The 26,638-nt window shown below is 47.4% G+C and overlaps 2 protein-coding genes across 2 annotated transcripts in view; both read left to right on the top strand.

Moving 5' to 3' along the window:
- The window catches only part of LOC114655011 (uncharacterized), an 899,220-nt gene extending 886,253 nt beyond the window's left edge, over positions 1-12,967 (top strand). Inside the window, exon 20 of the mRNA XM_028805907.2 lies at positions 12,938-12,967. The gene's annotated coding sequence lies outside the window, so the exon portion shown is untranslated. The remainder of the gene's footprint in view (positions 1-12,937) is intronic.
- The window catches only part of lingo2 (leucine rich repeat and Ig domain containing 2), a 595,644-nt gene that overhangs the window by 420,903 nt on the left and 148,103 nt on the right, over positions 1-26,638 (top strand). The window lies entirely within an intron of this gene.

Raw genomic sequence — 26,638 nt, 5'->3', positions numbered from 1 at the left:
GATAGATAGATAGATAGATGTGAAAGGCACTATATGATAGATAGATAGATAGATAGATAGATAGATAGATAGATAGATGAGTCCCGAGTGCCACCATCCTGTCACATGAAGACACACCTGTGATACCAGAAAGACAAACTGCTCGTGACTAAGATTAAACAGCTCAGATATTCCTCAGTAACATTAAGAGCCTTTACTTAGACAAGTCAATGTGTCTAATCACGGGGGGGGCACTATGGGGACAGTCCCCGAGCTGACGGTGTGTCACTAGGTGGGCCTAAAGCAAGCGGGGCGAACATAGAAATGCAGAGCAGAAGCAATCAGAGCTGAGGGCCAAGCTTTGTGCGCTGGTGCCACCTCCTCACCTTCTGAGCCCCGCTTTTCATTGTCCCCATCCACCTGACTGGCAGCTTCAGATGCCACCTTCGTTTTGTTTAATAAGAAATATGCACAACATGCGCACGAGGCGCCTCACAGAAAGCCTCTAATTGAAAGTGAAATTAAATTCCGACAGCACACTTTGCTGATGCTTCTTGACCTTCAACTCCAACCGTGCTGTTGCTTTAATTGAAAACAGGAAAGCTAAAATCATTATTGAAATCCCACGTGGTGCCCAGACGTACAACCATTAACCTTCACCATGTGGTGTCGTATTCAATGGCGGAAATGGAAAACATGAAGCAGCGGAGATGGCAGCAACAAGAAGGCGATACGTGTGAGGACACTGGGACAGTCTGATCAGAACAAGCCATTCAGCGCCAATGCCAGTCGTCTCATTTTTCTCGACTCACGTTGAGATGTGAAGGACCCTCAAGTGTTACTCTCCACTCCACTACTCGGTCACTCCTCTGTGTGTTCTGAATGTGAAGGAGGTCTCCATCTGCGTCCCCAGGAGCCACTAAACAGATCCCCTTTATAACTTGCGGCCCTTCCATCAAGCCTCCTCCTAATTGCTGATTGGTTAAACTGTAAAGCAGGGGTGGGCATCGTCGGTCCTGGTGGGTCGCAGCGGCTGCAGGTTTTCTTTTCTAACCCAGCCAGTCCTTGCCAGTCTCAGACCTCATTTAATTTTGTGGCTTGTTAGTCTGCAGTGTTAGGTTCTCATTACATCTTTGATTTTGTTTTCCTTTCCAAGGATATCATCCCCATGATTTGAAGTCTAAAGTGGATCATTTTCAGTCCGTCACATTCTCCTCTTCAGTGTTTTATTAAACCAGATAGTGCAGGATGAATCCACAGAGGTGTGAGTGCAAACGAGTTTGATGGAGATCTTCTCGCTCTTTTGTCATTAGCGTCTTATTGCTGATAAGGAGCCATTAAAGACTCTGAATGCTGCTGTTTAAGATGGAAACAAACGATTAAGGGTGGGGAACCCGAACAAGCGAGACCACTAAAGTGAAGAATGTCACTTGAGCAGTAAGTGCTCCTTTAGCAATAAGTGACTTCTCCTTAAGAAACTGAGTTGGAACAAAAACCTGCAGCCACTGTTGCCCTCCAGGACCGACACTGCCCACCTCTGCTTTGCAGTTTAGCCAATCAGCAATTAGGAGTAGGCTTGATGGAAGGACCCCCCTTCAATCACTCTGCTGAGTGCTGTCTGCGGTACTGAGGCTTGTCTACCTTCCGAAGTTCCTACTTGTCCGCTCTCCATCATCCTGAATCCATCTATTGCCTTCCGTGGACTTTGTCTAATGTTGCTACTTTAGCTTGGAGAACCTCAGCTGGGCCAGTTAGGGGATTTGATAGCCGGCTGCTTGCTGCTTGTGTTGGCTGACGCATTTGCAGAACAAAGATGTTGATGACGAGGTGTGGCCCGGGATTAAGACTTTTTCCGTAAATCTCAGGGATTCTGGTGTGAATTAAACTCTGAAGGTTCGGCTCCTTCCATCCCTATGCATTGAGGGCTGTCCGCGGTCCTGAAGTGGCTCTGCCTCCAGTCTTCCCGCTTTGTCAGCTCTCCATGGTCCTGAATTAGCCCAGTCACTATTTACTGGAGTTTCTCTCGTGCTTTATGTAATATGGAGGCCTAATTTGCACCAGACGAGGCCCAAACTGTAAAAAAATAAATAAATAATAAAATGTATTTCTGATGAGGCCTCAGCAGTGTACTGGTCTGGTTGCTACGCATGTCTCTGTCATTCCAACAGAGGGTGCATCACATACATTTGTAGTAATAAAATGCATTATATTTCTTATTCCAACAGATGGCACATCACAAATGGTAACAATGCCTTTACCAGCCATATTCCAAATGACAAATAAAAGAGACGTATGCATTGCATTTGTCATTCCAACAGATGGTGCCTTACACATATTTTGTGTAATTGATTTTATTACAAATATTAGTTATGTTTGATTTGACAGAATGACAGTGTATGGATGTGTTATTACTACATGCATTATGAAATACATTTCAATAGATGGTGCACTTCACACGTTAACACTGAGGTCTACACTGATCACATAGATGGGTAGCACAGCTAGCATATATAATACACACACACACACACACACACACATTGTATTCAGCATATACATAAAGTCCAAGGCATCCCACTTCACCACCTGTCCTGTCCATGTAGTTAGTTTAGTTTAGTCTGCTTCATCCCATGGAGATCACAGGGTAACCACAGTAGCCTTCCGTCTATTTCTGTCCTTGTTGATGTTCTTTGCTTTCCTTCGTGTGTCCTTCATGTGAAGGAAAACTTTCTAAACTGTCAGTGAGATCTGCTCTTTTACTAAGATTCCATTTGCATTCCCCTGCTCTTAGCAGCAGTTGTGATCCACTGTACTCATTTCCTTTATAACTGTAATCCCTTCCATGAGGTCTTCTCCTTATTGCAGTTTAATTAAACTCTGAAGGTTCAGCTCCTTCCATCCCTATGCATTGAGTGCTGTCCGTGGTCCTGAAGTGGCTCCGTCTCCAGTCTTTCCTCTTTGTCTGTTCTCCTTGGTCCTGAATGTGCCCAGTCACTCTTTAGATAGATAGATAGATAGATAGATAGATAGATAGATAGATAGATAGATAGATAGATAGATAGATAGATAGATAGATAGAAAGGCACTATATAATAGATAGATAGATAGATAGATAGATAGATAGATAGATAGATAGATAGATAGATAGATATGAAAGGCACTATATAATAGATAGATAGATAGATACTTTATTAGTTCTAAGGGGAAATTCCCATACTCCAGCAGCAGCATACTGATACAAAAAAACAATATTAAATTAAAGAGTAATAAAAATGCAGGTAAAAACAGACAATAACTTTGTATAATGTTAACGTTTACCCCAAAGGGTGGAATTGAAGAGTCGCATAGTGTGGGGGAGGAACGATCTCCTCAGTCTGTCAGTGCAGCAGGACGGTGACAGCAGTCTGTCGCTGAAGCTGCTCCTCTGTCTGGAGATGACACTGTTTAGTGGATGCAGTGGATTCTCCATAATTGATAGGAGCCTGCTGAGCGCCCGTCGCTCTGCCACAGATGTCAGACTGTCCAGGTCTGTGCCTACAATAGAGCCTGCTTTACTGGTCTTTCTCTAGTGCTTTATGTAATGTGGAGGTCTAATTGGCACCATATGAGGCCTCAGAAGTGGATTATGTCACTTAAGTGTGCCCTCCCTTAGAACTTGAAGCATTACTCAGTGACCACCAGGATCCACTGTGCTGACTCCCTCCATAATTATAAACACTTCAGTCACAGCTCCTCCTAACTGCCATTTAATTAAACTGTAGACATTCAGCCTCTTCAGGTGTTCCTCATTGATTGCTGTCCATGGTCCTGAACTTTGGTCTCCCTTCATTATTTCTTTCTTTTTCACTCTCCGTGGTTCTGAATCAGCCTCGTTCTTCTTCTCAGGATTTTTCTCTCACACTGCTATGCCTTATTTTTAATGTGGTGACCAAAGATGCACTAAGGTCTCCAGATGCTTCACCCCAGAGTACCCCACGTTTTTGCTGGTTAGTCGTTAGCCTCCGGTGCCAGGTGTCTTCAGGTCTCCCTCTTTTCCTTTTTTCCCCCCTGAGGTTCTTCTGCTCCAGTGCTTGTGTTGTAATGTCTCCTCTGTTGTTCTTCTTCTCTGTGTGTGGCCATTCCAGTTCTTCTCTCTGATCTTGATTGTGTTGTTTTGTTTGTTGCCCTATGGAGGTGTTGCTGATTGCATTTGGTCACCTCAGTCCAAAGATGGGGGGCAGATAATGAATAACAAACACTTGCAGGGTTTTTAATTGGGATAAATGTTTTGTCTCCATTGTCCATTGGCGGATTTCGCAAAGGCACAATAAGCTCACCTGAGCGATTTGACTGACTGGTGTGATCATTGGGGGACACTTCTTCAATTCAGTGGATGGCAAAGTGGGCGTAGCAGAGGGCAGAGAGGTAGGCGGAGACATGCAGGGGTCACTTCCGGCTCAGAGACAGACGTGAGCTCCCTGAGGTCTTCACCTGCCACCTCCCATGATCCCCTTTGCTTCGACCTCCTGGCACGTGTGGCTGATCTCACCTGATGGTCTTCACACCAGAAGGCTTTGACTGTGGTGGCAGGTGTTGGCAGAAATATTTGGGGTCTGAGGACAAAGGAGGCACGCCGGCCAGTACTCTCATTTCTAACTAACTTAACCACGGAACCTTTGATGGTGGTAGCTGCCAGTAGACTTGACCTGAAGAAGAACAAGTGTGCCTAAGTGGGACGAGCACAGGGGGTCCCGCTTTCCACAAGATTCATGAAGACCAAGAATGCAGGTGTTGGCATTTTTTGGGGTGTCTTTAAGCCCCTACAAGTCCCCTGTGGCACCTCAGCTGCAGGTCTTCTTTCTGTGGAGGCTGCAGGGCTCATGAGAACCAATTGCATCAAACTGGCATCGCCAGCACTTGGCAGCAATACAAGGTCTGGACTCTGCGACCCACGCGTGTAGCACTACGTGTAGGCGGCAGCTCATCTGCCCTGATAAATGAGTCCGCAGTTCACCCAAAAGGCTCTTCAGCAGCTCCAAGAGCCCACAGATGAGCGCTGATTTAATTACAGCTTTCCAGCGGCTCGTTTTTGTGATGACGCTGGCATTGAAAGGTGCTATAAAATGACAGGACTGGGCGTTTAGCTGTCCAACCCTACGGCTTCTTATGAGGCTCCCACCTGCATTGGGCTGTGGCGTCTGACACCAGTGTGACCCCCCCCCCCCCCAAGAGTTGGCATTCAATGAAGCCTTGCCCGAAATGCTGCCAGCTGTCAAAACAAATGATATAAAAGGAGCGGGTGTTAAAATTGGCACTGTGGGTGGCACAGAATTGATTTCTCTCAAAAGCCCTCCCTCATTATCTCTCGTAATTATTAAAATCGCAGACTTTAGATTTATTAATTTAAAACGTGGGGTCTCCTGTCTCTGCGATTCATGATGGACCAGCAATAACAAGCTGGCATCACACACAACAACAACTGTCATTTACCATAATCCAATCACCACGATGACAGGACCCTCTAGAGGTGGGGCTTAGGTGGATTACTACACACGACTGGCCAGGGTCGAGGTCTTAGGTGGGCAGGAAACACAACAGCTGACCACCAACCTTTGAAACACCCACAGAAGACCAAACTGTAAAAAAATGTATTTCAGATGAGGCCTCAGCAGTGTGCTGGTCTGGTTGCTGTGTCTCAGCCATTCCAACAGATGGCACATCACATGCATATGCATTTGCAGTAATACAGTGCATTGCATTTGTTATTCCAACAGATGGCACATCACAAACAGTAACAGTACTTTGGCAATTCCAGTTCCAAATGGCGTATAAAAGAGACGTATGCATTGCATTTGTCATTCCAACAGATGGTGCATTAAAGAGATTTTAAGTAGTGCATTTTATTACAAATGTTTACGATGTGCAATTTGATGAAATAACAAATGTGAGGCGTGTTTCTACTACATCCATCAATCCATTATCCAGCCCTCTATATCCTAACTACAGGGTCACGGGGGTCTGCTGGAGCCAATCCCAGCCAACACAGGGCGCAAGGCAGGAAACAAACCCCGGACAGAGCACCAGCCCACCACAGGGAGGTTTTTACTACATGATTTGTGAAATCCATTTCAAACATTAACACCGAGGTCTATGCTGAGGTCTACTAGCACAGCCAGTATATGTGATACACACACACACACACACACTGCATACTGCACATACGTGAAGACCACGGCATCCCACCTGTCCTGTCCGTCCGTCAAATGCTTGCACAGCCACCTGGTGACATGACTGCTGCTTACCACACCCCCTTGACCCCTCCCTTCTGTAAATGGTTAGCAAGCTAACAAGGGGAGGGCGGAGTCCAGCTGCAGTTCAAGGGGGAAAAAGGCGTGGCTAAAAGCTAAAACTGACATCCCAGCTTGACAAGACGAGGAGGAGGAGGAGGAGCAAGGGGTGTTGTGAACAGGGGTGTTAAGGTGGGGCTAAAGATTAATACTGCTGACTGATTTTGATAAGAATATAAGACCACTGGAGGAGAATGAGGAAAAAGGGCCAAGGGGGAGTGGTCAGAAGTAGTGTAAAGGCGGAGCCAGAGGTATTGTAAAGGGTTAAACCCGATAGCTCAGTTTGAGAATGCTGTTGAACTTTTGGAGAAGGAAGATAAGCCAAGGGGTGTGGTCAGCATAAGCTTAAAGGCGGAGCTAAGGTTGCTGCTAAGGGTCAGTCCTGGAAACTCAGATTGAAAATATGTAAAAGCATCGAAGGAGAAGGAGGGGCAAGAGGGCGTGGCCAGCCTGAATTTAAAGATGGACAAGGGTGGGGACTGAAGGCTAATTCTGACAGCTCAGATTGACCAGACTGTAGGAGAAGAAGGGGAACGGGGTCATGGTCAGAAGCAGCTGAAGGCGGGGCTAAGGGCGGGGACTAAAGGCTAAGTCTGACAGCTCAGATTGACCAGACTTTTATACCATTGGAGAAGAAGGAGAAAAGGGTTGTGGTTAGAAGCAGCTGAAGGCGGGGCTAAGGGCGGGGGCTAAAGGCTAATTCCCAAAATGACAAGACTGTTAAACAGGTAGAGGAAGAGGCGTAACAGGTGTGGTCAGCATCAGCTTAAAGGCGGAGCTAAGATTTAACCCTGGTGAATGAAACTGACAAGAGGAGGAGGAGAGGTGGGAGGAGGAAGAGTGGGTTCAGAAGTAGTGTAAGGGCGGGGCAAGAGGCGGCATTGGCTAAAGGGCTAAACCCAACAACTCAGTCTGAGAAGGCTGTTAAACCATTGGAGGAGGAGGTGCAAAGGGTGTGGTCAACATCAGTTTAAAGGCGGAGTTAAGAGCTAATCCTGACGACTCAGCATGACAGACTACTAAACAGTTAAAGGGAGAGGGTTAAGGGGTGTGGTCATCATTAGTTTAAAGGCGGGGCTAAGAGCTAAACCTGCCAGCTCAGACTGACAAGAATGTTTAAGAGTTAGAAGAGAGGGAGGAAAGGCAAGGGGGTGTGGCTAGCAGCAGTGTAAAGGAGGGGCTAAGGGCTAAACCTGGCAGCTCAGATTGACAGGAAGAGGTGTGCTCAGCTTTAGTTTAAAGGCGGGGCTAAAGGTGAGCAGCTGGGGTTGACAACAGTGGAGAGGAGGGGCAAGAGGCCAAGGTCTGTAGAAATGTAAATGAGGTGAAGAGGCGGGGCTTAGGGCCAAACCTGACAGCTTATCTGAATGGTGAGGCACTTGGAGGGCGTGTCTGAGGAGACGTGGGTGTGAAGCACAGAGGAATGAAAGGGAAATAAGCAGAAGGTCAGCTGGAGCCTCAGCATTAGTGGCCAGTGCTGGGCATCAGTGGCTTGGTGTAGACTGGCGCTCCTTAACAGTCACGGCTCATCCTTCTGCATGTTACATCAGAGGATTCACTGGTGAGTGGGCTCCAGGTGTTGTCTGGTGGGTTTGAGACCCCTGCTTTGGTTACACTGAATCCCTCTGAGTTTTCTTGATGAGACTGAGTGTCACCTTCATTGCATTTGACTTGATTGGGACTCGTTCAGGGGGACACACCTTCCGTCACCCTCTGTGCTATGACTTGCATGACAATGCACTTCTTATTCTGCCAAGGCCTTTCTTTGGTAACCCAGCTGGCCACCTGGGGGAGATCCTGGGATGACGTCCAAGACAGCTGCTGCTTCCACAGACGGGCGCTGATTAACGTTCTCATGTGTGAGGTGGGCACTTCATCTCAAATGCTGGGACAGTCGGTGGCACACTTCACATGGATGGCTCAGGGCCACTGCGCTGGCACGCGACAATGATGGCGTCACAGACAGGCACACTTGGTTTATATTTAGCAACTTGCAGACAGAAGTAAGCAAGCCAAAGTGTGACGCCAGAAATCAAAGGCGAGAAACCAACACACGCAGGCAATCTCTTTAGACTCGCCTGCCATCTCGAGTGACCAGAAAGTGCCTGGCATGGACCTCAATAGTGGCACACCAACACCCAATGACGGGCACACACCTGCGGCCTCTTGAGCACAGTGACGAATTATAGTATGGTAGGCAGGACACCATAGATAGATAGATAGATAGATAGATAGATAGATAGATAGATAGATAGATAGATAGATAGATAGATAGATAGATAGATAGATAGATAGATAGATAGATAGATAGATAGATATGAAAGGCACTATATAATAGACATAGATAGATAGATAGATAGATAGATAGATAGATAGATAGATAGATAGATAGATAGATAGATAGATAGATAGATAGAGGTAACTAGAGGACTGTGAGAGGTGTGCTTTAGCAGATCCGTAGATCAAGGCGCTATATTACAGACAGTTAGATCATAATGGTGGTGTTGTCACTCGTCCACTGAACGTCTCTCTTGTATTTCTGACCGCCATGCTTCACGTTTCTCTTCTCCAGCCCACAATCGTCCAGAATGTCCTCCCACTTTCAACTTTATTTTATTTAACAGAAGATGCTTCTATCCGCTTACCTGAAATATCCAAACTGTCACCAGGCTTTTAAAATCCCCTCCAGTTGTCCCCTATAACCCAAATTAAGTGACTTTACCACCAGAAGGTGACCCCACACTCTGTGAGGTGACCTTTTAGAGACACTTGATGAAGTGACCCCACTCAGATGTGGTGACCTTTATTAAAGTGACCCCACACTACTGTCCTGTGCTGAGCTCCCCTTTAGTGTCCCCACTCCTTTGTGTCATGTGACATAATGACGGTGTTTGTGTGGTGGGGTCACTGGGTGTCAGGAGGAGACCCCCGCTGACAGGCTTCCTTACAGTGCCCCCCCATTCCCATATGACAAGAAGTGACGACACCCTTGGTATCTGCTGGCTCTTGTCCTTGTCACCGTTTTCCTCAGGGCTCTTTCCGGGTGTCCCAGTTTTTCTCCTGCATTTCTAGAGCGCCCTCTAGTGTCTTCTCATGGGATTTTCTGCAACCCAGCCCTCTCCCCGTTGCCTCCTTGGTAGTTTCCTTTCCAGTTGGGCACTCCATGCCAGTGGATGTGCTCTTGGGTGTGGCTCAGCCATTGTTATGCCCACTTACCACCAGTGGGGGGCGTTCTTGCCCTCTTCCACACATCAAAATCCTTGGTGAGGAAACCTGAGACACCAACAGCCATCCACACTCGGTGGGTGCAGCGGGACAAAGACCTCCCTCTAGGGGGCAGCGACAGCTTGAGTTTCTTTGGTGTTGTGCTGCTCTCTCCCCCCTCTCACACACACACACGTCATCCCCTGACACACGTGTCACTTCACAGCCCCCTCATTGAAGAACATGACCTTTGAGAGGTGACCCCCCACAGTGTGCTGTTTGAACCTCGGCACACGCAGATGCTGAGGCTGTCATGTCGCCGTGTTCACTTCTGCTCTCCCAGCTCATTAAACAGCAGCGTGGCGTGTTTACGGTGGGCCCCGTCACTTCGCTCGCCCCCAAGATGAGACGCTTCATTAGGAGGATCTGCCACTCAGCGTTGTACTTGAGGTCAAACGCGCCTCCGCTGCTCCAGGGGCGTGAATGTGCCGAAATGTCCTCGCTAATGTCCTCACCTGCCACAAGTCATTTTAGGAAAAATAAAATAACAGACAGGCACTTTAATTAAGAAGAAGATGACATCCGCAATAAACGCACAATGGAGACGCCGGGCTTTGGTGTGTGGACTTCAGTGAAACCCTCTGGTGATTTGAGAACTGCGGTGAAAGGCGCTTCACGAAGGCAAAGGTGGGCTCAAAGAGGCGGTGGCGGCCCCTAGTGGCTAAACTGGGGTAAATCACAGGGTGACTGTGTGACTCTGCCAGTGGAGAAACCTCGTGCTGAGGCTGGATCAACATGAAAGGCGCTATATGGAAAGGCGCTCGATAAACTCATTACAATGCCATCACTAATTCTTTTTACGTCTCTGGGTGACTCATTTGCACTGAACCTGTGAAGAACTTAGTGCTGCTGAATCGAAAGGCACTATATAACTTGATGAGATGGCAAAAAAATCAAGTCCATTATGGAAAGGCACTATAAAGACACCCATCACAAACCTCCTGGTGTATCAGCACTGTAAGGCACTATAAAGAATGAGAAGGTTTTCTGTTGAGTTGCCATCAGAACTCCTAAACAAGTCACTAAACCTACAAAGCACTCATTGTGGAAAGGCGCTACATATACAATTAGATTGTTACGTTCCCAGTTTGGTGCCCATCGCTAACCTGCAGTGTGTCTTTGAATCATTCACTTCATGCGCAAATGCAAGTAACTTCTCTATACCCGTGAAATACCTTGAAAGGCGCTATAGAACATTACAGAATTGCTGCTGTGTCCCCATCTCCCCCAATTCTGAACAAGTCATTCAGCCTACCGCTGGATTCAAGTTGCATGGCACACACAAAGTCCTTGGTGACGCTTCTCATTGAGGAAAGGCGCTATATAAAGGTGTTCTATTGCAAGCTTGGCGTCTGTTCCTATCTCTTCACTGTGTTAGTATTGCAAGGCGCCATATTGAAGAATGAGATTACTCCTTCAGTCTCCACCCAGTCTCATTGTGTCACCTCTCTGGGTACCCACCTAAGTCAGACCCGTCCTATGGCATCTGACCCCGAGGGAGTCACTTCACCTGCTTGGCATTGAGAATTTCATTGCATCTTTGTCAAGATTATGTTCACCATAGGGGGGTGCTGTATACAATATAGGTTCAGTTCGCTCCTGCCATAGACCCCTTTGTTTGATTTGTAAAGAATATGGAGGAGTCTGGCAGAAAAGATCCTATGGAGTCCCTTGTGTGAGTGAGGGGTCCGATGGGACAGCAATGAGTCCAAAGAAAGCATCGGTGACCTCGGATTGAGAGAGAAAGTGAGAGTGAGAGTGAGAGTAAGAGAGAGTGCGTTATTAAAACAGAATCTCGAATCGCGGTCTCAGCTCGCCATGGACCCCCTCACATGCTGGTTGGGCTACAAAGTGTCTGGTCAAAGGTGTGATTGCAGATGAGTCTGTTTTAGGGGAGGACCACGTAGGGGCTGCTTAGGAGGCGGAGCAACAAGGGGCTGCTTAGGAGGCGGAGCTACAAGGGGCTGCTTAGGAGGCGGAGCAACAAGGTGCTGCTTAGGAGGCGGAGCTACGAGGGGCTGCATAGGAGGCAGAGCTACAAGGGGCTGATTAGGAGGTGGAGCTACAAGATGCTGCTTAGGAGGCGGAGCTACAAGGGGCTGATTAGGAGGCGGAGCTACAAGGGGCTGCTTAGGAGGCGGAGCTACAAGGGGCTGATTAGGAGGCGGAGCTACAAGGTGCTGCATTAGGGAGGGGGGACACAATGGGCTGGTTTGGGGAGGGGTCCACAAAAGGAAATGGTTTGGGGTATGACTGCTGGTTTTTGGCAAAAGATGAGTATTCAGACCAAAAGATAACAAAGCCAAGTCCGCAATCCAAGAAGAACAATCCAGAAATGAGAACCAAAGATTTTAAATAATCAATCAATCAATCAATCAATCAAAATGAGAATAGAGAAATCCAGAAGTAGAGGTAATTAATGCCCCAGCGTTGGCATCTCTTAAAGTCTGAGGGCGGCCCCTAATGCTGCCACATTAAGGAGCCCTGACCCCCTTGGGCTCAACACACAGAGGATAAGGCAGACATTCAATAGAATTAACAAGAAACACAAAATCAATCGATTGAATAATAAAATATTGCATAAAGAATAGTGAAAGAAAGAAAGAAAGAAAGAAAGAAAGAAAGAAAGAAAGAAAGAAAGAAAGAAAGAAAGAAAGAAAGACATATTCAATGACATTAAACACCACAGAATGCACTAAAAGCAATAAATAAATTACTAAAAGCCGGGAAGCTAAAGCCATAATGACGATGCCACTTGACTGCAGTTGTTCCTCTGTCACTCATTAGAGGCAGCAGTGCCCCCAAGCCACTCACGAGGGACACAAGTAGACAGTGACCTAGGGTGCCCAGGGTGCATATGGACCACCCTGCTGTGACTGACCTGATGGGAGGCGTTGTGCCCAACAGTGCATTGGCACATCACCAAATGTTCATTCCTACCTCTTGGCCAAGGTCGTTAGGATTGGCGCAGTTCCCCTTTTTCTGTTTTAATAAGTGGATCTGATAAATGAATGTACCATCCTGTGAAAGGCGCTCTATCGATGAAGACTAGACTGTATGGCACATGTGGCTCCAATGCCTTCTTTGTCAGTCATCTGGCTGTATGGGTGATGCCCAGGTGGGCTCCTGCTACCTTTCTTATAAACGGTTACCCTCATCGGTGTTAGCATGGCTGTTAGTCACTCACAGGGGACATCAGAGAACAACTGACATTACCCTTGAACCCAGGCATGGTGGCAGTGAGTGTGCCCCACAATGCATTGGCTTGATCCCCTAACTTGTGGCTGACATTGCTAAGGTGGGCCCCTTTCATTGTAATCTCCTTTAATTTTTATATAAGTGGATCTGATTAATTCTCTAAATACCAGCTTGTGAAAGGCGCTATATTGCCCAAGACTAGACCAGAAGTGACACTTTTTTCCACACACCTGGCACATGTGGCGCCAAGCCTGTCATTTTTCCCTTCCCAGGCTGTCACGACGTAACAGCAGAAGACGGATTTGCCAAACAGCTGGCTGTTTAAGATCTGTGATTAAGGAGCTGAAGTGCCGGAAAGCTTTTTAGCCGACTCGGCCGTCTGTTGAGTCGGAGTGAAGCCCCCGCGCAGACGCGGCTAACAAACGGCAAGGCCACACTTTCCATTCGCCGGCCGCCTTGGGGATTCCGGCCTCGCGCGGCAGCAGATTGTTCCGGCTTAACAGTTCTGATTGCATAAATTGATTCCAAGGAAGTTTGAAAGCAAAGCCCGCGTACTTTAATCCGGGCGTAGATCCCGGTAGCTCATGCCGGCTCTGGCCTGCGCAGGCCTAATTAAAATGGATAGGCTGCGGACGTTTGCTCTCCCAGTCCCTTTGGTGGATTAATTTCACCTCATTTACACCAAACACTATTGATTATTGCCTTCTTCACTGGACCTTATTAAGCTCTGAAAAATGTTTCATGGAAATAAACCGACTCGCTTAAAGGCAGCAGCCTTCATTCTTTATTTCTAATTGCTGTCATGCCAAGAGCGTGAATAACGAGACCCCTGCTTAACGGAGCCTGACCTTCACGTCTTACACGTCGGCTCCTTTTTTTTTCCCCCCCATGTAACCTTTAGGTCTTGACAATGGCAACCCTGACAGCAATCCTGTTGTCCGGCTGCACTTTAATTCATTGGACGTTTATATAGCGCCTTTCAGGGTGGGCTGGCTCAACATGCAGTGCTTCTCAAATCGTCAGATGTGATAAAATGGCACTCTAAGTGTTTCATTTATTTAAAGGTAAACTTGTTTAAACATTCCCAGCACCTAAAATGGCCCCCATTTTGTTCAAGTCACACCACACTCCATGACAATTGACAGAATTAGTTTAAGAATTAATGGCACTTGTCATCAAAGCAAACCCTAAAAAGTCCATCAAGTGTAAAGTGAGGCGTTTCAGCACTCCGGACAGCTCCTCTACTGAGCCCTCAGCACCTCCAGGTTCACAGCCAAACAAGGGGCTTCGCGGGTTTCCTTGGGTATTTTCCAGTTAGTTCATGATCTCTTTGGGGGGCCGTGGTGCCCACAGTAATGTGAGAAGGCTTGGGAGCAACACACGTGGCAAGGTGGGTGCAACATCAGGCCACCTGCAGGTTAACCCTGATAGGCTGGCATGAAGACAGAGTGGCACCACCTGTGCAAATACCTGAGGTTGAGGTGGTGCATAACCACAGTCCAGGCCACACCCCAAACATTGAGCTCCACTCTAAACATTCAGCCCCGCCCCATTTGTCATACTGGCATTATAACAGAGTCTGGATAAAACAGTACCAGTTGGGCATATAACTGAGACTGGCATCACCAAAGTCCTGGCTCCCTCTCAAACATGCATCTCTGCGTCATTTACCAGTCTGGCATGAAGACAGAGTCTGAACAGAGTGGCACCAGCTGTGCAAATGCCTTAGGCTAAGGTGGTGCATCACCACAGTCAAGGCCACACCCCAAACATTGAGCTCCGCCCTAAACATTCAGCCCCGCCCCATTTGCCATACTGGCATTATAACAGAGTCTGGATAAAACAGCACCAATTGTGCAAATAACTGAGACTGGCATCAGCAAAGTTCAGGCCCCCTCTCAGACATTCATCTCTGCCTCATTTACCAGGCTGGCATGAAGACAGAGTCTGAACAGAGTGGCATCAGCTGTGTAAAAACCTTGATGCAGAGGTTGTGCTCAGTCCCAAACATCCAGCCCCACCCCTTAAAGCCAGGCCCGCCTTGTTCTCTGTGCTGTGCCTACACAAAGTATTTGACTCCTTCACTTTTTTCACCGTTCGTTGTTGCCGCTTTGTGCTAAAAATCTTTAAATGTTTTATTTCCCCTCATCAAGCATAAGCTGCCCACCCCAGAATGACAAACTGGAAACAGAATACCAGGATATTTTGTCCATTTATTAAAAGTTCAACTCTGAACTATCCCACTGAGATCAGCACTCAGACCCCCTCACTCAGTACCCTGACGGCCATCCTGGCCCCGATTCTCAGGTCTGCCGTGACAAGCTGCACCATCCTTGGTTGTGGGGGATTCTCTGCCATTCTTGTCTGCCGGTCCTGACAAGCTCTGTCATGCTGGGTGGGGACCACCAATAGATGGCTAGTATCAGGTCTCCCCCAGAGATGTTCAATTGGCCTCAAGTCCAGGACCTGGCTGTGCCAAGCAAGAACTTTCAGAGAGTTGTCCCCAAGTCACCCCTGAGTTGTCATTGCTTTGTCCTGTTGGGGTCAGTATGAGCACCAGAGCAGGTTTTCATGAAGGACATCTCAGTACTTTGCTCCATCCATCTCTCCTTCAGCCGTGACGATTCTCCCAGCCCCTGAGGGTTCTGCCACCACGTTTCTCTGCCAGGCTGGTATTGCACAGATGATGAGGGGTGCTTGGCTTCCTTCAGACATGGCACTTAGAGTTGAGGCCAAACAGTTCAAGAATGGTTTCCTCAGACCACAGAATCTCATTTCTCGTAGTCTGAGAGGGTCCTTCAGGTGCTTTTTTTGCAAGTGGTCTTTCATGTATCTCTGTCATAGTGGAGAGTGGAGAGTTGCAGTGGTGGATATCCTTCTGGAAGTTTCTCACATCTCCACCCAGGTTCTCTGGAAGTCAGTCATACTGACCGTGGGGGCTCCTGGTCCCTTCTCCTTCCAAGACCCTTCTCTCAGGATTGCTCAGTTTTACGAAGAGTCCTGGTTCTTCCAGACATCTTCAATTTAAGAATTCTGGAGACCTCCGTGCTCTTGGGGGGTCTTCAGCACTGTAGATTTCTAGCCAGATCTCAGCCTTGACATGGTCTTGTCTCTGATCTCAGTGGGCAACTCCTTGGACCCTCTGGTTTGGTTTTTGCTCACCTTGGTGGACCTTCAACAGACAGGTGTGTGTGTGTGTCATCCCTAATCATCCCAGTCAACTGACTTGGCCACAGGTGGGCACCGCACATCTCAAAGATGATCAGTAGAACGGGGGGCAACTGAGCCCATCCAAAGGCATCGTTTTTAATACATTTACTGAAATTCCTAAACTCCCGTTTCCGGTCATTCCGAGGAACTGAGAGTTGCTTTACTACAACACAACAAAATGGGCCAAGCTGGACGGTCCGAGTCCTTTCTGAAGGCACTGCAGGTGACCAGGTGTTGGCGCCACTGGCACTCACTGTCACTTGACTCTTCACGTACGTTTGAGACGTTTGTAAAGCAGTTGCTCTTTAAGCTGAGAATCCCGTGTTTTAGATGATTGACTGAGGAATTTTGGTTCTGGTTTGACACTCGAGTGTCAGGTTTGTCCAAGATGGAGGATCGGAGTGAAGGTGGCCGCTTGCATCTGAACATGTAGTGAAGTAAAAGTGAAAGGCGACCAAACCTTTCATAAAGTTGAGATGTACTCCAAACGTACTCAGGTGGGCGTGAGACAGCGTTTCGATTTTGTTCCTACGCGACGCTCTGAAGAAATCCTGGGGCTCGGCTCGGCCCAATGCCAGTCACTAGTAAGAGTGTCTCAGGTTGATCGACTCCAGCTTAGAGCGAGTGTCACGTCATGTCCTCCTCTGAAGTTTCTGAGCGTTTCCTTCTCAGATGTTCACGCATGGAGCTGGTGCTGCTGCTGCGGGACACCATCTTTGTTTTCTGGTGTAGCACTCACACACCGAGGGTCCTTCCTACGCAGCACCCCTGCCACCACGATTAGCCCACTCAGGAAGGGAATCGAGGAGATTTGTAATTCCTGCCGACTACACTGCCTACCAAATCAATTCGGTTCAGCCATCATAATGGAATTTGGGGGAAGGAAGGAAGGAAAGATGAGATGTTTAAGGAAATTCCTTGAGGTTCTGTTTTTGGGTTGATTGTGGCATCGTGATCACCTGACCATCACACCTGTATGAGCTTGTCGGACATCCCATTCCAAAACTGTGGCTGTTAACGTAGAGATGGCACCCCATATCGGCCTTCACTCTTCTCTCCATAAGGTTTGTCTCTCTCTGTGTGAATCGGTGAGGTCAGGGGCAGATGTTGGGTGAGAAGACCCCACTCTCTATCGCGTTTAGTAGGGTTCAGGGCTCTCTGCAGACCACTTGCGTTCCTCCATTTCTTTATGCATGGGGAGGTGGGCACAGAACGGGGTCTTCCTCAAACTGATGTGTTGTAACATCAACAGGTCCCTTCACTGGAACCAAAAACCCCACCAAGGTCCCTCCTCCTCCAAAGTCACAATCCTGAACGTGCGGACTGGCCCATAAGATAATGAAGCGTCATTCATCACTGCAGGTTTCCACTGCTCCAGAGTCCAATGGCGGGCAGCGAGCTTTACACCACCCCAGCCGACACTTGGCAGTGCCCCTAGTGATCTTGGCCTCGGTCATGGAGACCCCATTTCATGAAGCGCCTGACATGCGGATGTGGCTGCCTCCGGGGACATTCTTAGGCATACGTGAACTTTGCATCCGCGTAGGGCCCCGACCGTGAGGGGGACCCCCGGCTCGACCCCGACTTACAATTTTTTTTTTTTGTCGGGCTGTGGGCCTGTCATGCCCCTGGCACTGCAGCCGTCTGTGCCAGTCCATCACGTCGTGTGTCACGATACCCTTCTCATCCTAAATTTTATCGTTCTGAGTTGAATTCGGAGGGGAAGGGTAGGAGCAGGGGGGCAGCAGGCAGGGAATCGGGGGCATGGCCGTGGGACTGGGAATGTGTAAATAGCCGTTCCTCAGTCTGGATAAACCAGTGCACAACGTGGATCGGTGGCGGGTGGTGCGTTTTGAGACTATCATATACTATTATTTGGACCCTCAACCCCCCATCCGGGGCCTGCACATTTCTGAACCGTGTAGGGCCCCCAAACTGCTAAGAACGGCCCTGCTGCCTCTGTGGCTCAGCTGTGAGACAAGATGAGACCCCCATATTGAGTTTGTGGGGTCCACCACTTCATGTTGTTGCTGCTTGATGAGCTGATCAGGGAAGACCAAGCAAAGCAGACGTTTCACAAACTGACTTGTGACAAAAGTGACATCCACTGAGAGTAGCACATTCCAAGTCACCAAGCTCTTCAGTGCCACCCCCTGGTTGTCAGTGGTGGTTGTGCAGCTGTTAACATCTGAACTCAATAACTCGAGGGAGGGTCCACAAACGTTTTGGCCACAGAGGGTACATTCTGAAGATTCTGAAGATATGGAATGTAACAACCTCAGAAATGTGACAAATGAGCGGAGACCATTCAGTCCACTTGTCACTCGTTGCCTGACTAACGGCTAAGCTGTCCCATCATCTCCTCCTGACCCTTCTAAAGGTTCCTGCCTCAACTCCGAGGCTCGCTTCAGTCCTCAGTGCACCTCCCCTTAGTCACCACTAGGTGTCTCCATTAAGCTGAAAGGATCCTGCTGGATGAGCGTCATGGACGCCTGTGAAGAGTTTGAAGTCCTGGACTGGGACCCGATGAACTCTCAAACAGGTCTTGACGTCTCTCCCAGTAAGTCTAAGACTGAACAACTGATCTGAGCATCTGTGGGCTTTGGAGTTTGATATCCATAACCACAAGGTGTGTAATCAGGATGGCATGTGTGGTGGGCTCACATAACAGAATGTCCACGCTGTTGGATCTTAGAAGTCAAAGTCTCAGCACATTGTGACTGTCACACAGCAGGGGGCGCTATCTGCCTTTCATAGGCGTATAGATAATCAATATGGCTCAAAGATGGAGAGCAGAAACATCTAACATCACATGGAATGAGTCTGACATCTGCCCACCATGCACATCTCCCCCTTCACCCATAATGTGGGGTCCTCATGGAAAACACCAACCAGAAAAAAAAAATCTGAACGAGAACACTGGAAGTAGCTGACGAGCACAGCACACGGCTAGTTAAATAAGACATGAAGGCAAATGAAATTAAGACCCCTGATTTTTCTCCTGGGCTCCAGAAGGTAGGAGTGAATCGTTTTCCGTGCAGCACCAGAATCGATTCCCACTACTCAAAGGCTGGGATGCAGGAGCGTTTCAGCACTCTGGACGGCTCTTCTCCACTTCTCCCGTTTTCCCGTTAATGTGTGTTACCATGGAGATGATCCGATGCCGGCTGAGTGATGCTCCGTGTCTGCTGGAGTAGATCATCGCGCCGGAGCTCGTCTGATACGCCGGCTCGGGCAAAGTACTCAGCACTTGAAAGAATTGGGTCTTTTTTTTTTTCTGTCTTTCAAACGTGCACTTGTGAGACTTCCATTGATAAATCAAACTTTAAAAACTCCATCTTGTTCCTGATTTGAAGAACGGAGCTTAGTGAGAAATGAAACACAAAGGAAACAAAAGTCACCGCCATCTAACAGCTCTGAACGCGCGACTGCAAGGAGCCGAGCCGTAAGCTGATTGGCTGCTATCTGTGTGATTGACGTCATATCAGAGAGAATCATTGGGGAGGTTAGGAAATGGGCAATAAATAGAAGAAGAGAAAGAAAGAAAGAAAGAAAGGGAGGGGAGAGAGCGCCAGAAAGAAAGAAAGAAAGAAAGAAAGAGTGGAAGAGAGAGAGAAAGAAAGAAATAAAGACAGAAATAAAGAAAGAACTGCGGTGGGTTGGCACCCTGCCCGGGATTGTTTCCTGCCTTGTGCCCTGTGTTGGCTGGGATTGGCTCCACCAGACCCCCGTTACCCTGTATTCGGATTCAACGGGTTGAAAAATGGATGGATGGATAAAGAATGAAAGAGGGAGAGAGGGGTAGAGAAAGAAAGAGAGAGAAAGAAAGGGGGAGAGAAAGAAAGAAAGAAAGAAAGAAAGAAAGAAAGAAAGAAAGAAAGAAAGAAAGAAAGAAAGAAAGAAAGAGTGAGGGGGAGAGAGAGAGAAATAAAAAGAAAAAGAAAGAGAGAGACAAAGAAAGAAAGAAAGAAAGAAAGAAAGAGAAAGCAACGGGGAGAGAAAGAAAGAAAGAAAGAAAGAAAGAAAGAAAGAAAGAAAGAAAGAAAGAAAGAAAGAAAGAAAGAAAGAAAGAAAGAGACATAAAAAGAAAGAGAAAGAAAGAAAGAACTGTGGTGGGTTGGCACCCTGCCCAGGATTGTTTCCTGCCTTGTGCCCTGTGTTGGCTGGGATTGGCTCCAGCAGACCCCTGTGACCCTGTGTTCGGATTCAGTGGGTTGGAAAATGGATGGATGGATAAAGAAAGAGAGAGGGGGAGAGAAAGAAAGAAAGAAAGAAAGAAAGAAAGAAAGAAAGAAAGAAAGAAAGAAAGAAAGAGTGAGGGAGAGACATAGAAAGAAAGAAAGAGAAAGCGACAGGGAGAGAGAGAAGAAAGAAAGAAAGAAAGAAAGAAAGAAAGAAAGAAAGAAAGAAAGAAAGAAAGAAAGAACTGCGGTGGGTTGGCACCCTGCCCAGGATTGTTTCCTGCCTTGTGCCCTGTGTTGGCTGGGATTGGCTCCAGCAGAACCCTGTGACCCTGTGTTTGGATTCAGCGGGTTGGAAAATGGATGGATGGATAAAGAGAGAGAGAGGGGGAGAGAAACAAAGAAAGAAAGAAAGAGAAAGAGAGGGGAGAGAAAGAAAGAAAGAAAGAAAGAAAGAAAGAAAGAAAGAAAGAAAGAAAGAAAGAAAGAAAGAAAGAAAGAAAGAAAGAAAGAAAAGAACGGGTGCCATCAACTGTGCTGAATGCACGATGAGAAATGAAATGAAGGGGTGCCCACCAGGCCACCCCGTCTATTTGAAATAATAAGCTGAGGTAGAATGACTGGCATCCGGTGGTGCAACAAAGCCGTCGGTCAGGCGTCAGGGTCGGCTACAGAGACCCATGATGGCCACTCAGACCCACTGGGCTACTGAGACGTTTGCCGATTGCCCCTGAGAGAGTTTCAATCCCCCTCAAAACTCTTAGGACAACAATTGATTTGAATGCCAGTGTCCATGTTGTCCCCAAGCGCACGGCTCCTGCTCCTGTTTGTTTAATGACTGCGTTGGTCGAATGTCCACAGACATTTTGGGGTTGGGGGTCTCCTGGAGTAGACACTCATAAAGGTGTGAATATGGCAGCACTTTTACTTACAAACTCCTTCCATGCTGGGAGTCCTGGGAAGCATCCTGGCTTGGATCGGCTGGGCGGATGTCCCAAGAGAGGTAGTGCAGGTGACATGGCAGAGACAAGATGATTGGAGTCACATGAAAGTGGCGGAGAAACAGCAGAACTTGCGGGCTTTGCCTTACAGGAAGGAGACGGTGGTTTTGGCCACCTATCACTAGCTGCCTGTCCTGCTGTCCAGCTTTTGTCACTCGTCATCAGTCAGCCGGGTTACAAGTAATTTGTGTGAAGCCTTGGGCACAGTTCGTTATTTATGGCTCCAGTTTATGCTCTTAAAGAGTGACAAATACAAACCTCCAGGGACCGCCATTTAAAGAACTGAGCATCCTGAAGACCCTCAGTCGTTGGCACACACCGCCCACAATTGATTTGAATGCCAGTGTCCGTCTCGTTCCCGGGTGCGCTACTCCTGCTCGTGTCTCGAGGTGACTCTTTTTAGGTAAATAAAATGAAGCGCCTTTAACGAGTGCGCCGTGCCGTGTGCCGCTCCGCCGGGGCCGACGTGGAGGCCTTTGTGTTCTAAAAGCCTTTCCCTGTTGCTAGGCACCCAATAAATGGGGAGATTACCGGCACAGAAGTTGCGGTAAACGGCGGCCTCGCTGTGTTTGGCAGCGTTGGATATTAAAGCCGAGTACAAAGCAAGTCCATCTTCAGCGGACCTAGAAAATAAATTGGCGTCGGCTTCTTAGGGATTGTTATCTGTGGGCTGCCATCAAGACCTTATTGTTAATATGGGATTGTGGTCAAGCTAATTGGTGGGTGGCTTAAAGGTTCGGGCCGTGACCCTCAGCCATTTGTGCTGCCTGCAGTTAGAATGCAGAAGTTAATCCGGCGTGCACGTGGCGCGCATGCGCTTTAAGATTTGAATGAACTATCAACATTAAACGAGCACTGGAATGAAGCCCACTGTAAAATTCATAAATTACTGGATTATTCTTACTATTAGTATTATCTGGCACTGAATGATGTGGCACGGTGCTATCGACATGGTGCGACGGATCTCAGTTGGCGCTGTCTCTGACCCCAAGTGTGACATGGAGCAGATGGCATGAAAGTGCAGGCAGTGGACAAGGCAGACGAGAGCGCGAAACGACTACGTGATCGGGGGCACATCATTACCTGCTCGTCCATTCACTTCATGGGCTACACATTCATGCCGCCTTCCTTTTCCCTGCTTATCTCCATGCGCCATTCCAAGGTGGGATCCTTCCCGAATCTCGCTGGCACTCCGAGTGGTTTTAGTAGCGGGGACGCGCCTCGGAAATGCATGAGCCATCCGCGCTCCCGGTTTTCCAAGCTCAGCACAATTTTTAGGTGGCCCCGCCCGTTAGGAAAGTCTGAGTGTACAAGTGTGTGTGTGTATGTGTGTGTGTGTGTGTGTGTGTGTGTGCACGCGCGCTCGTGCACGTGTGTGTTTCGGTGTAGGTGTGTGCGCTCCTGTCTATCCCACTGCCGCTCTTCTACCGACGTTTCCGCCTGTGCAGGTGCGCGTGTCTCAGAATGCAGCAGTTCACCTCGTTACGTCGTTTAAAATGAACTTCCAACCCACCTGGACCCCGGTGTGTTATGCTCTGACGACCACTTGATCATATTTCAAACCCACAATTTGATTTTTTTTTGTCTTTCGGTGTCTGATTTTTTTTATATTAGAGACGCTCACACGGTCGTGCACGGCTGCAGAGTGTGGATATGCAGGTTTCACGGTTTCGGTGGTCACCGGGGTCTCACCGATTTCAACTTACTCCACAACGACGGTCTCGTTTTTAATATTCACCTTATTTTGAGTGGCTATGCGCGGTCCCGTTTGGCTCGACCAAACACCGTGAACGCAAATAAATGTGTTGGAGACACGATAGCTGAGTGACTGCGAGATGATCCACAAACATCCATCCATCCATCCATCCATCCATACATACATCCATAAATAAATAAACCAACTCCGCAATGTCACTGCGACATGACACAGCCGGAGGCCAGCCGTGCTATGCAGAATGGCGTCTGAATTCTTCAAACTTCTCCATTGATGAAACCTAAAAAGCTTCACGCCTCTGAGCCTCGGCCATATCTGAAATGTCGCCTGAGTAGCGCTGGCTGTACATTTGATTCTCTCTGCCTAGAGGACTTCGTACCTGCTGAATGGTCTTCTCTTTTGGAGGATTGAGACGCCACAGCAGCAATCTTGGTAGCGACTTGCCAGATGTTCTCATAAAGTGAGCCATCTCACGTTGGGCCATGGAAAAGGGAAATCGCCAGAAAGGATGGATGGATGGATGGATGTGGGGCTGGATGATGAGGTCAGAAGTCAGTTCAAGAGGCCATAGCGGGCTTAAGGCAAACATCTGTTAACACAGACAACCATTTTATACAGAAAACGTAAAATTCAGACTTTGAGTTGCTTCAAAACTCAACCACACCTCAATGATAACTACCTGTGCAAGAACATAGACAGAGAAACTCCAAACACAACAGCCTGACAGTCACCACATCCGGGTGTCACACCTGTTACATGTGTCTATCTATCTATCTATCTATCTATCTATCTATCTATCTATCTATCTATCTATCTATCTATCTATCTATCTATCTATCTATTATATAGTGCCTTTCACTTTATCTATCTATCTATCTATCTATCTATCTATCTATCTATCTATCTATCTATCTATCTATCTATCTATCTATCTATCTATCTATTATATAGTGCCTTTCACTTTATCTATCTATCTATCTATCTATCTATCTATCTATCTATCTATCTATCTATCTATCTATCTATCTATTATATAGTGCCTTTCTATCTATCTATCTATCTATCTATCTATCTATCTATCTATCTATCTATCTATCTATTATATAGTGACTTTCACTCTATCTATCTATCTATCTATCTATCTATCTATCTATCTATCTATCTATCTATCTATCTTATCTATCTATCTATTATATAGTGCCTTTCACTTACTCTATCTATCTATCTATCTATCTATCTATCTATCTATTATATAGTGCCTTTCTATCTATCTATCTATCTATCTATCTATCTATCTATCTATCTATCTATCTATCTATCTATCTATCTATCTATCTATCTATTATATAGTGCCTTTCTATCTATCTATCTATCTATCTATCTATCTATCTATCTATCTATCTATCTATCTATCTATCTCATTGACTCAATTGTCAATAAAGCAAAAAGCGCGTGACTGGGGTTAATTGGAATAGTGCGTTGCCATATTGCATTTGTTATTTTTGTCCACCATAATAAATGGACAGTTATCTGAGTGTCTGTCCAGTGGCTGTGTATCTGTTACTTGTCATTTGGTATTGCATTCATAGAAGCAGTGCTAATGTTTATGATGCACCACCTGTTGGAATGACAAACGCAATGCACTTTATTACTGCATACATTACAAGCTACCTCCCAATTGATAGTGCCGTGCTAACGTTAACTCTGAGGTCTGCATTGATTATTTAGATTTCAGCCCATCTTAGACAAGTAGCACAGCTAGTGTAAAATATATTTTAAGAACCCAGCGAGACAAGAGATGGAGGAATGGAGCCTGCACTCAAGGTAATGCTGGTGGTAGTTGGCCCATAAAGGTCTGTTGCCTCTTTCACATAGGAAGCCGCTGTCTCCTTTCTTATCCTGTACTGCTCCATTTGTTCCTATCTGCCTATTTTTGTTCCCAGGGCTTCTGTAGATACGAGTCTAGGGGCGCCATACCCAGGGGGGCACCAAACACCTTGTTGGGCTTAACACCTCCCCCTAACCCACTCTTTGATTTCATATTTGATTGTAAGGACGCTGATCTCATGATGATTTCAGTTTTGAATCTGACCATGAATATTTTAAAGGAGGACACTCTTTCGGATCTCTTTTTGGGTGCTTGCAACCAGCACTGCCTAGGCACACATTGTACCCTTGATCCATCCCTTTCTGTGCCCCCAGCTCTGCCACACGCTGCCTCGCTCAGCTTACCTCTGTGAGCCCGTCTAAAGCTTGAGGTCTTACCCGAGACTCCCTGGTGGCCACACACAGGATGGTGGACTTTCGTGGCCTCTGTGGTGCTCTGTCCTTCTCCACAGGCTGCTCCATTGGCCAGCTTCTCCAGGTGGCTCCACCCCTTCTCCACATGTCCATCTTTGGTCAAACTGAGGACTTTATACTTTATATAAAACTTTTGCTCTGGTAACAATCTGCTGTTTCAATTGTTCCACATCGGGGAATCAAACAAGTCAAAGGAGTCAACAGCATGGAAAAATGGCGCTACTGCTGTGACGTCACCCTAGGAGGCGGGGCCTGTGGTAAGCATTGACAGGACTAAGAAACGCAGCGGTGTGGAGACGGCGTGTCGTGGCGGCCGAGGTGTAGGACACGGGTGCGAATCCGACTTCGTGGTCCCTTCACGGCCGCTGCTAACATGGCGGGTGCTCATTAAAGACGCTATATGCTGTACCACATGCTGCTGGAAGACTGAAGATCGTCTGAGTCTTTTTCTTCATGTTGTTGTTTACTCGGTAAAAGCGATCAAATATCAAAAAGTGTCCATTACGTGTGTTTTAATAACATTAATTTACAATAAGAAATAAAAAGCACATCAAATTATTGAGCTTAATTTTCAAAGCAGCTCTTCTCACAGGCGCACAGCGGCGCAAATCAGCACGCCTGGGAAAAAAGCAGAAAGACTTCGCGTCGATAAACGCGGCAGCCGAACGAGCTGACATGAGCCAGGCGAGATTTTAGGGATTACATTTCAGCGGCGCAGGCTTTAATCCCCCCGTTCGGTGTCGTTGAGTATCCGTCCTTTGATTTCGAAAAAGAAAAAAAAATAGAAACTTGTGTTACTAAAATGAGTTTAGTGTTGTGAGCTGGTGCTGAGTCCCTTCCGTGGTGGGCTTCAGCCTTGGGATACCTCTAAGACGGTTTTAGAAGACCTCTAAAGGAAGGACTGGATGGATGGACGGACAGATGGACATCTGCTCCGCGTGAGCACTTCTGTCACGTCAGGGAGAGCCACGGGACGCGCGCCCTCTAGCGGCGCCGTGTCTTCTTATCCATGAAGCCGCTTTATGGGAGTTCACCTCCGTTTTTTTGTCCAGATCGACGCACTCTGAGAGTAAAACGAGGACCACCTGCCACTTAATTGTTCGCGCACGTCTCCCTCAAGAAAGCCGTTTTCATGCTGTGGACCAAATGGGTACATCGGGTACAAACAGAGCTGGTCAGCCCAGTAGGCGACATAGGGGCCTGCGTATAGGGCGGCGACACCCGAGGGCGACGTTTATGACAGTTAAGAGGGCGCCGGTTATGTAACTCCACGCTATGGATAGTAAGGGGTGAGCGCTACGGACACATAAAGGGACCAATAATAACAGACAGAGCAGACCCCCCAGTAATAATACGGAACGCGATATGGAAACGGGGGGTCGCCGTCTTTGGTAATTCAAGTCTGTACGGTAACCATCCCCCTCCCCAAAGCCCACGCTATGGACACGGAGAGTCGCCGTTTCG

This window comes from Erpetoichthys calabaricus, chromosome 7 (assembly GCF_900747795.2).
Source record: "Erpetoichthys calabaricus chromosome 7, fErpCal1.3, whole genome shotgun sequence".
Classification (NCBI taxonomy): domain Eukaryota; kingdom Metazoa; phylum Chordata; class Cladistia; order Polypteriformes; family Polypteridae; genus Erpetoichthys; species Erpetoichthys calabaricus.
Note: the sequence above shows the minus strand (reverse complement) of the source record. Positions and strands in the feature narration are given on the sequence as shown.